The sequence below is a fragment of the Microcaecilia unicolor genome, chromosome 5 (genome assembly GCF_901765095.1).
Source record: "Microcaecilia unicolor chromosome 5, aMicUni1.1, whole genome shotgun sequence".
Classification (NCBI taxonomy): domain Eukaryota; kingdom Metazoa; phylum Chordata; class Amphibia; order Gymnophiona; family Siphonopidae; genus Microcaecilia; species Microcaecilia unicolor.
The window spans coordinates 115,231,284-115,243,818 of record NC_044035.1 but is presented as its reverse complement, the minus strand read 5'-3'; positions in this window follow the sequence as shown (position 1 = coordinate 115,243,818).

Below are 12,535 nucleotides of genomic sequence, written 5' to 3'. Positions count from 1 at the left end.
CCTCGCCACTTCCTCTCACCGCCTCGTCACTCCCCCTGAAAATGCAAATACCTTTGTGTAACCAGGGTTAAAAGAGAAAAAAAGTTTAAATGTTCTTACCTGGGTCTCTGGGGGCTCAGGGGAGCCGCAGGGTCCGGGTGCGATTTTGGGAGGCAGCGTTGCGTTTTTGAGTGGCCCGGGGACGATTGGGCACGTCCCCGGGAGAAAAGAGGGAAATGGGGCCTGGAGAGTGGGTGGTCGGGACCGGAGCGCTGGAGGAGTTCACATCGGGGTTCCTTTTTGTTTTTGGGCCGGGTCACTCTGGCGTTCGTTGGGGGCCGGCGCTATAGCTGCAGAGGCGGCAGGGAAGTTTTTGTGGTCCGGGGATGTTTGGCGTATCCCCGGATGATCCAGCGTGTTCGGGGCCGATGTGGGGCCCATTTTTGGAGCCTCTGCAGCGACAAGTTTTTTTTAGCTCCCGAGTACAATTTGGTATGTCCCCGGGAGTGAAGAGGAGGATCGGCAGCCCGAATCGGGAGCAGCGAGGTTGCAGAGTAGCAGGAGGAGCTAGGAGGTAGGGCGGAGGACGTCGGAGGGTGCGCGCATGTGCACATACTGTTTTTTTTTTTCGGGAGCTCCGGTGAGGCCTAGGAGCCGGGGCCTTGATTTTTAAACCGGAGCTCTGCGAAAATGGCGATTTTAGGGCGATTTTTGTTTCCTGCTCCGATTTTGGATGGAGATTCATTCGTAGGACCAAAACAGATAACAGTCTACATGTGTGGAGAAAATCAGGAACAAGGTAAGGGGTCGTTTGGCCCAAAATTCTAATTGGTTGATTTTTAAATTGTATAAATAGCGTTTTTTATTTTTAAAAAAATCAGGGGTTTATTGGATTTAAATTCTTTTTGCATATTTGGGGTCAGGGTATTTTTGTTTATTTTTGTGGTGGGTTGAATTTTAAATTTAAATATTTTTAGGGGTCCTTTGGGGGGGAGTTCATTTTAGAGGGGTTCTGATAGGGTTAAATTAATTTATTCGATGGGTTAAGTTAAGGAAAAGTTAATTTAATTTTTGAATTGGTTTTTAAGAAATTTGGGGGTTTGAGAGGGGTTTAGGAGTGTTAATTGCGGGTGGACTGTAAAAATTGGAATTTTTAAATTTTAAAAGCATGATTTGATAGGGGATGGGAAGTTTAATTAGTTTGGAAATTTTAGAGTGATTCAGAAAAAGTTTTATAGGGTTTTTATTTAATTTTATTATTTTCCATTATTTTCTATGGGGCTAAAATGGGGATTTTGCACTGCTGGCCAGAATTCCGCTGGTCAGCAGTGGAATTTGGAATTTTGAAAATGGACAGGGATTGGCTACAGGGGTCTTGGAATGCAAGCCAAGGCTGATTTGGAAGGCAAGCCGAGGCTGGTAACCAAGGCAACCAGGGAGTGGGCAGTTGGTCAGAGTGAGATTGATGGTTGGAGAGAGTGGAGGTGCTGCTGGCAGAGTGGGAAGTGTTTTAAGGGTATAAGCTGAGATTTTGAGGAAAGTTTGAGGTGATTGATGGTGGATGAATGAAAGGAGGGGAAAGGAAGTGTGATTGATAGAATAAGTTTTAAAATTTTGTTAGGTTTGTATGAACTGGGGTATAAGGTAGGAGTTAAGTGGAATTTGTTAAGAGAGGGTTATTAGGGTAATTGTAGTAATAGCTTAAGGAGTATTAGGGTAAGGGTTTGGGAATAAATTTAAAGATTAATTCAAGGGAAGTAGAGTCATAGCTTAAGGAAAATTGAGAAGAAATGGGAGTTTGAATAAGAGTGATTAAGAATTGTGAGAGAGTAATCGTGTGAAAGGGACGGTCAATCTCTCTCAACACAAGTTCAGGGAAGAAAAACTAGAGTATAGGCCTGGAAGATAGGGTACATCTGATTAATTTTATTTTAAAAGAATAGTTGGCCACAGTTTTTGATATACAACCCCTTAGTTAAACTGGTTCCAGTTCAACCCAGGAAGAGAGGGTTTTGCCTCCATTTCATTTTTGTTAAGGAAAGGTTTAGAAGGAAGACCTCACAGAAACAAAGAATCTGTTGACAACGGGCCCCCACGCAAGAAAGACGGCGACAAGAACGGAGAGTGAACCAACGTCAGCTAAGTGACATTCTGGGACATAAAAAGTGATTAGAAGTAAAGAGAGAAAGACTAATAGGGAAGAGAGAAAAAAAACAATACTTACCTTATTTCCTTGGTGAAAGGGGTGGGCTGCTTACGGAGACCTGAGAAGAGAAAAGAAAACACCAAAGAATCAAATTCAGGGAAATACTCTCAGAGAGAGAAAATACAGAGAATAATTGGGTTTGCTAAGGTTATTTTATACTTATCTGATTTTGGGGTATGTCCTGACGAGAGTGTACCTAGAAGGGAAAAGAGGTACAAAGATAAGTAAGGTATCACAGCAAAAGAGTTAATCTGCACATTGTCTTACAGCTAATATTTACTTTAATTGTTATAAATATTGTTATAGTAATTTCTAAAATTAAAGTTTGTCTTAATGTTTAAAATTTTAACAGTGTGGTGGTTCTGATTAATTTAGATAAGTATCCAATTTAGTTTATTTTTTCCTCCCACATCTTTTTGAAAGGGTGGGACGAGGTTAGTATTCCTGCATCATCCCCTGAGCTCCGTGAGGTACCCAACATTAGCCATGACTACTAACAACAGGTGTTGGGTAAACCACCTCAGATACAATGGAGCGCAGGAGGGTGGTGACATTTGCTCTCTGGACAACGTTCGCCTTCTCCTGGATTCATGTACTGCAGGCAGCACTATGAGGACAGGTCGAGAGTGTACTTCTTGGTGCACTGTTGGCAGGCAGGTGACAACGACAATCTGCTTCATCTGGTGCATTGCTGTTCTGGCACTGGCACCATGTGCAAGTGGGAAGGTGGCGGCGCATGCGCATAGGAGCTGTTTTTTGACAAATCTATTTAGGAGAGTGACTGCTCCCCATGCGCCCCCCCTAGCTATGCCACTGGAGCCTGGGACCCTGTAGCTCGGGGGGGGGGAGAGAGCCGGCTCACCCTGCCAGAACAACTGGCTTGCAAAAAACTGAAAAATTTAACTGGTTCCAGCACACCACTGGGTACACTGTCCCAGGAGGGCTCACAGTCTAAGTTTGTACCTGAGGCAATGGAGGTTTAAGTGACTTGCCCAAGATCACAAAGAGCAACAGTGAGATTTGAACTGGCCACCTCTGGATATCACAATGGGTGCTGTAACCACTTGGCTACTCCTCCACTCCAATCACACTCCTGCTGACTGAATGAGGGTTTCTGAAGAGTGACCTCTACAGTTTTCTTTCCTTAGGAAATAAGGGAGCTATGCTAAAAATGGGGGGGGGGGGGGGGGTAATATTCAGCTGGCAGCAGAGAGTGTTTTGCTGACTGCCGCTGGCATTATTCCCAGATATTCAATGTCGTGTCGTGTCTGGGCTTCGGCATTGAATATCTGGTTTATACAGAGTCAACTAATGCATAGCCACTTAAGTTGATATTCAGAACTTAAGTGGCTATGGGTTACCATATAAAGATAGGACTGTGTTTATTGCGGTTACCCTGGCCGGTTAAATGCTAAATATCGGCACTTAAACAGCCAAGTGCTGACCCCAGAACACCCCAAAAATAGCCAGTTTTCACTCAGTTGTTATAAAAGTTACCAAAAATTGCACATACAAATTTGGGCAGGCACCTAATTTGTGCATGCTATTTAATTGAATAATGAGCTAAATAGCACCAATAATAGGCTTTTTAACAAGTGATTAGTGGCACTAATTAGATTTAATTGGAATTTATGCACATAAATTTAGGTGTGGGATCCTCGCCTAAATTTTACACGCAAAAAATGGGGGGGACATTGGAGAGTCATGGGTGGACTGGGGGCATTCCTAGCATGCATGCATTGTTATAGAATAAGGGGGGACACACACCCAGTTTAGGTGTGTACATTTGCACCACATTTTAGTTGGTGAAAATGGCCGTGCCTAATATTAGATGTGATTCCTGGGAGTATGCGCTATTCTATAAACCTTGTCTAACTGTAAGTGTGACTTATAGAATACTAGTAAAAAAGCCCCGTTTCTGATGCAAATGAAACGGGGGCTAGCAATGTTTTCTTCTGTGTGCATGTGGGAGTGTGTGTGTCCCTGCCCTCTGGCCTCTCTCCCCTCCCCCCTCTGAGTCCTTCACTGTTACAGAGCCAGCGATTTGATTTCGTGCTCTGCTGTTTTCCTTCACTGACTGTGTTACAGAGAGGGCGGGGCAGACACTCATAGGGAAACCGGATATCTCGCCCCCTTCACACTTCCGGCTGGAGGCTTCATAGAACGTTGGTGTTGCCTTTTATATAGAGAGATCTCTTTTTTCAGTGCCATATATAGAATTCACCCCTAAACGCTAATTTTAAGCAGTGCTAACCAGTGAAGTGCCACTGAAAATTATTGGATAGCCTCAAACAAGTGATTTAACCAGTCAGCAGCCAGTTAAATCATTATGAATATCAGCCAGAAGGAGGCCAGGCAAACGTATTCCATCTTCAAGCAGGAGCAAATCTGTTCAGGATAGAGTCTTGTAGATATTCAGGAAAAAGTGATGATTAGCTGCTATTCTTTTCATGCTGAGTCAGACCAATGCTCCATTGAGTTAAATGAATTCTTTGCTTCGGTCTTCACTGAGGAGGATTTGGGGGGGACACCGGTGCCGGAAAGAATATTTGAAGCGGGGGAGTCGGAGAAACTAAACAAATTCTCTGTAACCTTGGAGGATGTAATGGGTCAGTTCAGCAAGCTGAAGAGTAGTAAATCACCGGGACCTGATGGTATTCATCCCAGAGTATTAATAGAACTAAAAAATGAACTTGCGGAGCTACTGTTAGAAATATGCAATCTGTCCCTAAAATCGAGTGTAGTACCGGAAGACTGGAGGGTAGCCAATGTTACTCCGATTTTAAGAAGGGTTCCAGAGGAGATCCGGGAAATTATAGACCGGTGAGTCTGACGTCGGTGCCGGGCAAGATGGTGGAGGCTATTATTAAGAATAAAATTGCAGAGCATATACAAAAACATGGACTGATGAGACAAAGTCAGCACGGATTTAGTGAAGGGAAGTCTTGCCTCACCAATCTAATGCATTTTTTTGAGGGGGTAAGCAAACATGTGGACAATGGGGAGCCGGTTGATATTGTATATCTGGATTTTCAGAAGGCGTTTGACAAAGTGCCGCACGAAAGACTCCTGAAGAAATTGCAGAGTCATGGAATCGGAGGTAGGGTATTATTATGGATTAAGAACTGGTTGAAAGATAGGAAGCAGAGAGTAGGATTGCGTGGCCAGTATTCTCAGTGGAGGAGGGTAGTTAGTGGGGTCCCGCAGGGGTCTGTGCTGGGTCCGTTGCTTTTTAATGTATTTATAAATGACCTAGAGATGGGAATAACTAGTGAGGTAATTAAATTCGCCGATGACACAAAATTATTCAGGGTCGTCAAGTCGCAGGAGGAATGTGAACGATTACAGGAGGACCTTGCGAGACTGGGAGAATGGGCGTGCAAGTGGCAGATGAAGTTCAATGTTGACAAGTGCAAAGTGATGCATGTGGGTAAGAGGAACCCGAATTATAGCTACGTCTTGCAAGGTTCCGCGTTAGGAGTTACGGATCAAGAAAGGGATCTGGGTGTCGTCGTCGATGATACGCTGAAACCTTCTGCTCAGTGTGCTGCTGCGGCTAGGAAAGCGAATAGAATGTTGGGTGTTATTAGGAAGGGTATGGAGTCCAGGTGTGCGGATGTTATAATGCCGTTGTATCGCTCCATGGTGCGACCGCACCTGGAGTATCGTGTTCAGTACTGGTCTCCGTATCTCAAAAAATATATAGTAGAATTGGAAAAGGTACAGCGAAGGGCGACGAAAATGATAGTGGGGATGGGACGACTTTCCTATGAAGAGAGGCTGAGAAGGCTAGGGCTTTTCAGCTTGGAGAAGAGACGGCTGAGGGGAGATATGATAGAAGTGTATAAAATAATGAGTGGAATGGATCGGGTGGATGTGAAGCGACTGTTCACGCTATCCAAAAATACTAGGACTAGAGGGCATGAGTTGAAGCTACAGTGTGGTAAATTTAAAACGAATCGGAGAAAATTTTTCTTCACCCAACGTGTAATTAGACTCTGGAATTCGTTGCCGGAGAACGTGGTACGGGCGGTTAGCTTGACGGAGTTTAAAAAGGGGTTAGATAGATTCCTAAAGGACAAGTCCATAGACCGCTATTAAATGGACTTGGAAAAATTCCGCATTTTTAGGTATAACTTGTCTGGAATGTTTTTACGTTTGGAGAGCATGCCAGGTGCCCTTGACCTGGATTGGCCACTGTCGGTGACAGGATGCTGGGCTAGATGGACCTTTGGTCTTTCCCAGTATGGGACTACTTATGTACTTATGTACTTATAACACTGGCCAGTTGGCAGATCTGTAAGAAGATCCCCTTTCCTCCTGCTCATTCCCAGATGTACAATATGGTGGTCTCCACGCCTGCCTGAAAGTTGTTGATTGATCTGTTCTCCAGGAACTTATCCAACTTATTCTATGAAAATTATGTTGAATTAAATTATTTGCCAGCTGAATTTAGGGTGTCAGGAAGTGATACCCAGCTCTGACAAACTGTGCCATCTGATGCTGAATGTGATGAAAAATATCTGATTATACAAATGAAAACTAATTCTTTTTACCTGGCAGTTTCTTCCTACTCTTATGTACTTCCAGATCAGTTGGAGTAAAAGCTGGGATCTACTGTCAGGAGCCCTTATTTGCAGCTACCTGGGAACCGATTCCTCTATTTTACATCCCCTTTCCCTCAAGGTACTTGGTCTCCTGCATTCATTGCCTTTGAATAAAGGTTGCTTAAAGTTAGGAGCTAAAATACAAGGTGCAAAGTATGATATCTATACCAGCAATTACATGTGTGTCATGCTGCCGCCCACCCGTAGGCATGGGCTGAGTGACCGTGAAGACTTCTGGTAATCTGCCGCCCACCAGTTTCCTCATCTTTAACCCAGCTCTCCCAGCATGGGCCGGGTCCTTCCAGAGGATCTGTGGGTCCAAAGTCTATCATTTCCTTTCTTCTCTTCAACACTTCAGCATTATTCAAAACATTGTAGTTGAGAAAACAAACAAAAACATTATATTCCGATAAAGACAGTTTCCTTTCCAAGTATCCACTTGAATAGCTGTAAGGATTTTCTTATATGTCCAGGATGAGGCGTAACACCAGAGCCTGCCCTCTTCCCTTGTAGCTTATTTCCCTTAGCTACATCCACCCACAGGCTGGATTCCAACAATCCAAAAAATAAGAATCACAAGGAACACTAATAGCAGTTCAGTACCTCCTTTCTTGGAGTGCTGTCCTCAGAGTGAGGTCCAGCATCCTCCCGCTCAATCTTTAAACTGGAAGACTGTCCTCCAAACTCCACCCCATTATTGGATTGGATAGAAATTCTGGTCCCCTGCTTTGATTGGAGGAACTAAGTTGGCGGTCTTTTATATTCAGATTTCCCTTCACTACACTTATTCCCAGGGATTGATCTCGCGATTCAGCAGAGACCTCATATCATTTCCTGTGGGGGCAGAGCCTAATTCTGGGCTGATTGTCCCCATTTCCACTTTTTCCCTATCCCTGGGTTCTTCCTAAGTGACAGGACATTGACACCCCCCTCCCCCTCCCCCCACACACACACACAGCATGTAAGTCTGCATTTAATGCCTAACTTTAATAATGAGCACTTAATGCTATACCAAATGCTGATGTAACAGCTCGCACGTAACTGACCATATGCTATAACCTTAGTGTGTACATGCTAGGCATACTCCTGACCCTGCTATACCCTTCCTGGGATCAAACCCCCTAACAGTTGTGTGGTAAAGTAATTATGTGCTAAGGTTATAGAATTATGACTAAGGGCAGTTATGCTTGTAAGTGCAAATAAGGGCCAGTTAGTGCCAATTAACTCCAATTATTGCCAATTATTGGTTGTTAATGCCAATCAACACCTAATTTAACAATTATGTTATATGCATTACTGCCAACATTTCATAACCTGTGCATGCAATTTTGCATGCTAGTGTGAAAATGTGTGCACAAGCACCCCTAAGTAATGACTACAATTCCCTTGTCCTGGAGAGCTGTGAAATCTTTCTGTACAGTATCTCCAGTCCAGTCCCAGCCTCAGCTGACCCAGGGAGTGCAAGGTCTGACTCAGGACCTCCTTCATGGAATTACACACACTTACTACTGAAGCTACCAGGCTGGCCCAAAATGAAAGTCAGGTTTATATGATTGGATAACATTTTTCTAAGGGTGTATGCTTTGTATGAACCTCACCTCCAAAAAAATCCTATCCAGGGTAAATTTTGCTATCACAGACAGTCCACATCTCCCATGTGTTCCTTTTTGCTCTCAGGCTGTCTGTTTCACCTCTTAGTTTCTTCATTGGCTCTCCTGGCTGACTTTTGGCAGGAGAGCTACACACAGAGTTCATGAGCTTGTGCCTGCTTCCTCTCATCATGGCAAATAACATAGTAACATAGTAGATGACGGCAGAAAAAGACCTGCACGGTCCATCCAGTTTGCCCAACAAGACAACTCATATGTGCTACTTTTTGTGTATACCCTACTTTGATTTGTACCTGTGCTCTTCAGGGCACAGACCGTATAAGTCTGCCCAGCACTATCCCCGCCTCCCAACCACCAGCCCCGCCTCCCAACCACCGGCTCTGTCACAGACCGTATAAGTCTGCCCAGTACTATCCCCGACTCCCAATCACCAGCCCCGCCTCCCACCACCAGCTCTGGCACAGACCGTATAAGTCTGCCCAGCACTATCCCTGCCTCTCACCACTGGCTCTGGCATAGACCGTATAAGTCTGCCCAGCACTATCCCTGCCTCCCAACCACCAGTCCCACCTCTCACCACCGGCTCTGGTACAGACTGTATAAGTCTGCCCAGCACTATCCCCGCCTCCCGATCTCGACTAAGCTCCTGAGGATCCATTCCTTCTGCACAGGATTCCTTTATGCTTATCCCATGCATGTTTGAATTCCGTTACCGTTTTCATTTCCACCACCTCCCGCGGGAGGGCATTCCAAGCATCCACTACTCTCTCCGTGAAAAAATACTTCCTGACATTTTTCTTGAGTCTGCCCCCCTTCAATCTCATTTCATGTCCTCTCGTTCTACCGCCTTCGCATCTCCGGAAAAGGTTCATTTGCGGATTAATACCTTTCAAATATTTGAATGTCTGTATCATATCACCCCTGTTTCTCCTTTCCTCCAGAGTATACATGTTTAGTTCAGCAAGTCTCTCCTCATACGTCTTGTAACGCAAATCCCATACTATTCTCATAGCTTTTCTTTGCACCACTTCAATTCTTTTTACATCCTTAGCAAGATACGGCCTCCAAAACTGAACATAATACTCCAGGTGGGGCCTCACCAATGACTTATACAGGGGCATCAACACCCCCTTTTATTCTGCTGGTCACACCTCTCTCTATACAGCCTAACAACCTTCTAGCTACGGCCACCGCCTTGTCACACTGTTTTGTCGCCTTCAAATCCTCAGATACTATCACCCCAAGATCCCTCTCCCCGTCCATACCTATCAGACTCTCCCCGCCTAACACATACGTCTCCTGTGGATTTCTATTCCCTAAGTGCACCACTTTGCATTTCTTCGCATTGAAATAGCTTGGAAAGAAGTCATAACCATCAAAAGATCATGATTGGGTCGCCAGTGGCTTTCCATCACTGTAGTAGCTATCGATCATTTTTAATTGTTCCTTATTTTTTTCCGTGCTCTGGCACTGTGACTGCTGCTTTTGATATTATAATTTCCCTGATGTAAATTCTTAAAACTTGTAGTAATTTCAAACCTAACAAATGTTTAGCTAATCATATGTTCTGACGAAGTTCACAAACAAATTAGAATTCTCCAAGCTGTCACCCAAATAGATGCAGAACTATGCAATCATCTTTGTTTATGATTATTCATTTGGGCTGCTACAATTTTTGTCACCTTTCCTGCAGTTGTTGACTGTAACCACTAGATGGTGTGTGATAACCAGAAATCCAATTCATGACTTCATTTAAGGATGGAAAAAAGGTCCTAAACTCAAGCAGATATTATTACAGGGAGGTTATTAGACAATAAAAGTCCTGAGAAAGCAACAGAAGCTGTTTCATCAAGGCAAAGAGTAAGAAAAACAGACCTCACTGTTACTAATCTGAAAGAGTAGAGGAGGAAACTAGAAGATTCAAAGAAACAGGCAGATGACTGCCTGTTTAAGTGTTTATAAATTTCAACATTAAAAAAACTGAAGGCAGATAAATTCCATGTGGCCTATCCAGTCTGCCCATCCATGCCATCTACTCTCTCTTTCACTCCCTTAGAGATCCTATGCACTTGTTCTAACTTTCTTGAATTCAATACAGTTTTCATCTCCACCACCTCTACCGAGAAGCAGTTTCATAAATTTACCCCCTTTCCATAAAGAAGTATTTCCTCGGGTTACTTCTGAGTCTATCCCCTTTCACCTTCATCCTATGCCCCCTCATACCAGAGCTTTCTTTCAATTGAGCGACTTGCCTCCTGCGCACTAATGCCACATAGGTATTTAAACATTTCTATCATATCCCCCCTCTCTTACCTTCCAAAGCATATATAGAGAGATCTTTAAGTATGTCCTCATACGCTTTATGATGAAGACCACAGACCATTTTAGTAGCCATCCTCTGAACTGCCTCCATCCTTCTAGCTTTCACTGTTGACTTTTCTACCTGTCTGGCCATCTTAAGATCATCAAATGTGATCACAACCATTAAATAATAACAAGCACTTATATCACTGTTAGTGATACATAGAAGATATTAAAAATTCACATAAAATATCTGGTCATTCAGTTATTAACATAAAAATATTGTGGCTTTCTAAGTTATTTATATGTAGTTATGATTTATATGTCTCTTACTCTTTGTGACAGTTTCTAGTGTCCCTGATGCAGCCCTTGTGAGGGCAAAACATGACCGGATCAGGCAGTGGTTTGTAATCTTTTAATAAATTCATCAAATAGACCTGCTTTGCTTGGACTGCTCTTTTATCTTCAACTTTCAATTGTACATTTTTACAGGAACATTCTGGAAGGAGTGAAGTTAAGGTGATCAAGGTCATTGAGCATAATTGTCAAAATCTTCACAGGTGCTAGATGCCAATATCCTTGCACCAGCCCTGGAAGAAGAAAGAGGGGAGATACCAATAATGAACAGTGGAACAAAGACCCCAAAGAGAGAAATTTCCTGGCTACTTTTCCTGAGGATGAAAGAAGTCAGGAATAGATTAAACATTCAGTATATCTTCTTCACCAACTAGAGGGGGAAAAAAACAGAGAACTGAGTGGCCAGGAGGAGCAGTTACCACCAAATGGGGCATCTGAGGTTATTATGACTATCACTACCCTGGGGACAGCAGCAGAATAAGATGCTTGTGTTTTGGACAGAATCTGGAAATGGAACCACAACTACCATGTCCCAGGACTGACTGGTGTGTCACTGGGAGGGGGAACACTGTATGAAAGATCCCATGTTGTACATGGTTGTGAGGCAGGGGAGAGGGAACTACATTAGCACACCACCAGCTTGGATAGACAAACCTATACAATGCTACAGTTGTGTTTTACCACCACATAAGATGCCTCTATAGGTCAGTCTTCTATTTCTACTGCTATGAAGGCAATTTGTACCAGTATCAGTTTGACAGTGAGGAACAGGTGGGAAGCACAGGTTTCTGTATATAAAGTTACTCTTCAGGAAGGAGACTTTGGTGCCAGCCTTGGTTTTGCACCTACATCCCAAAAGCAATGTGATATGTGTAATCCTCAATTCTACCCATTGAAATTAATGTTCTGAGTCCTATAATACATCAGGATAGAGTTGCTTAAAACCCAGGACTGACCTAAAATCTCCCTGTTGGAACTGGTAACTTGGCAGCTCTGTAACGAAGCCTATAAAGGAGAGCAGATCACTCTGCAATCATTAACAGCAAAAAGAAGAGTGAAAGGGTTGCAAAATGCAGAAACAAAAATTAATAATTAATAAATATAAATTAAGTACATATACTATTTGAATAGAGAGGACCTTTTCATGGCTGTGTTTCAGCAAATTGCCTGTATCAGGAGTAAGACATTAAAACGTTTTTACAGTGAAAGTAGGGCCCCGAATACATTATTCGTATTCGACAGAATAGTGATTTAAATTCAAAAATGAATAATCTGGGGCTCTACTGTGCAAAATCATACTAAAATAAACACTTGATCTCTGATATCACATTGCTTCTTCTATTACTTATGTTAAAGCTCATTGCCCATTATTCGTATGTAGCCAAATAATACTTTTATTCGCATTCAGCAGAATAGTAAAATATGCTAAATGGTATAGCTCTACTGATAAGTCTAAACAATCAAAGCAACAAACT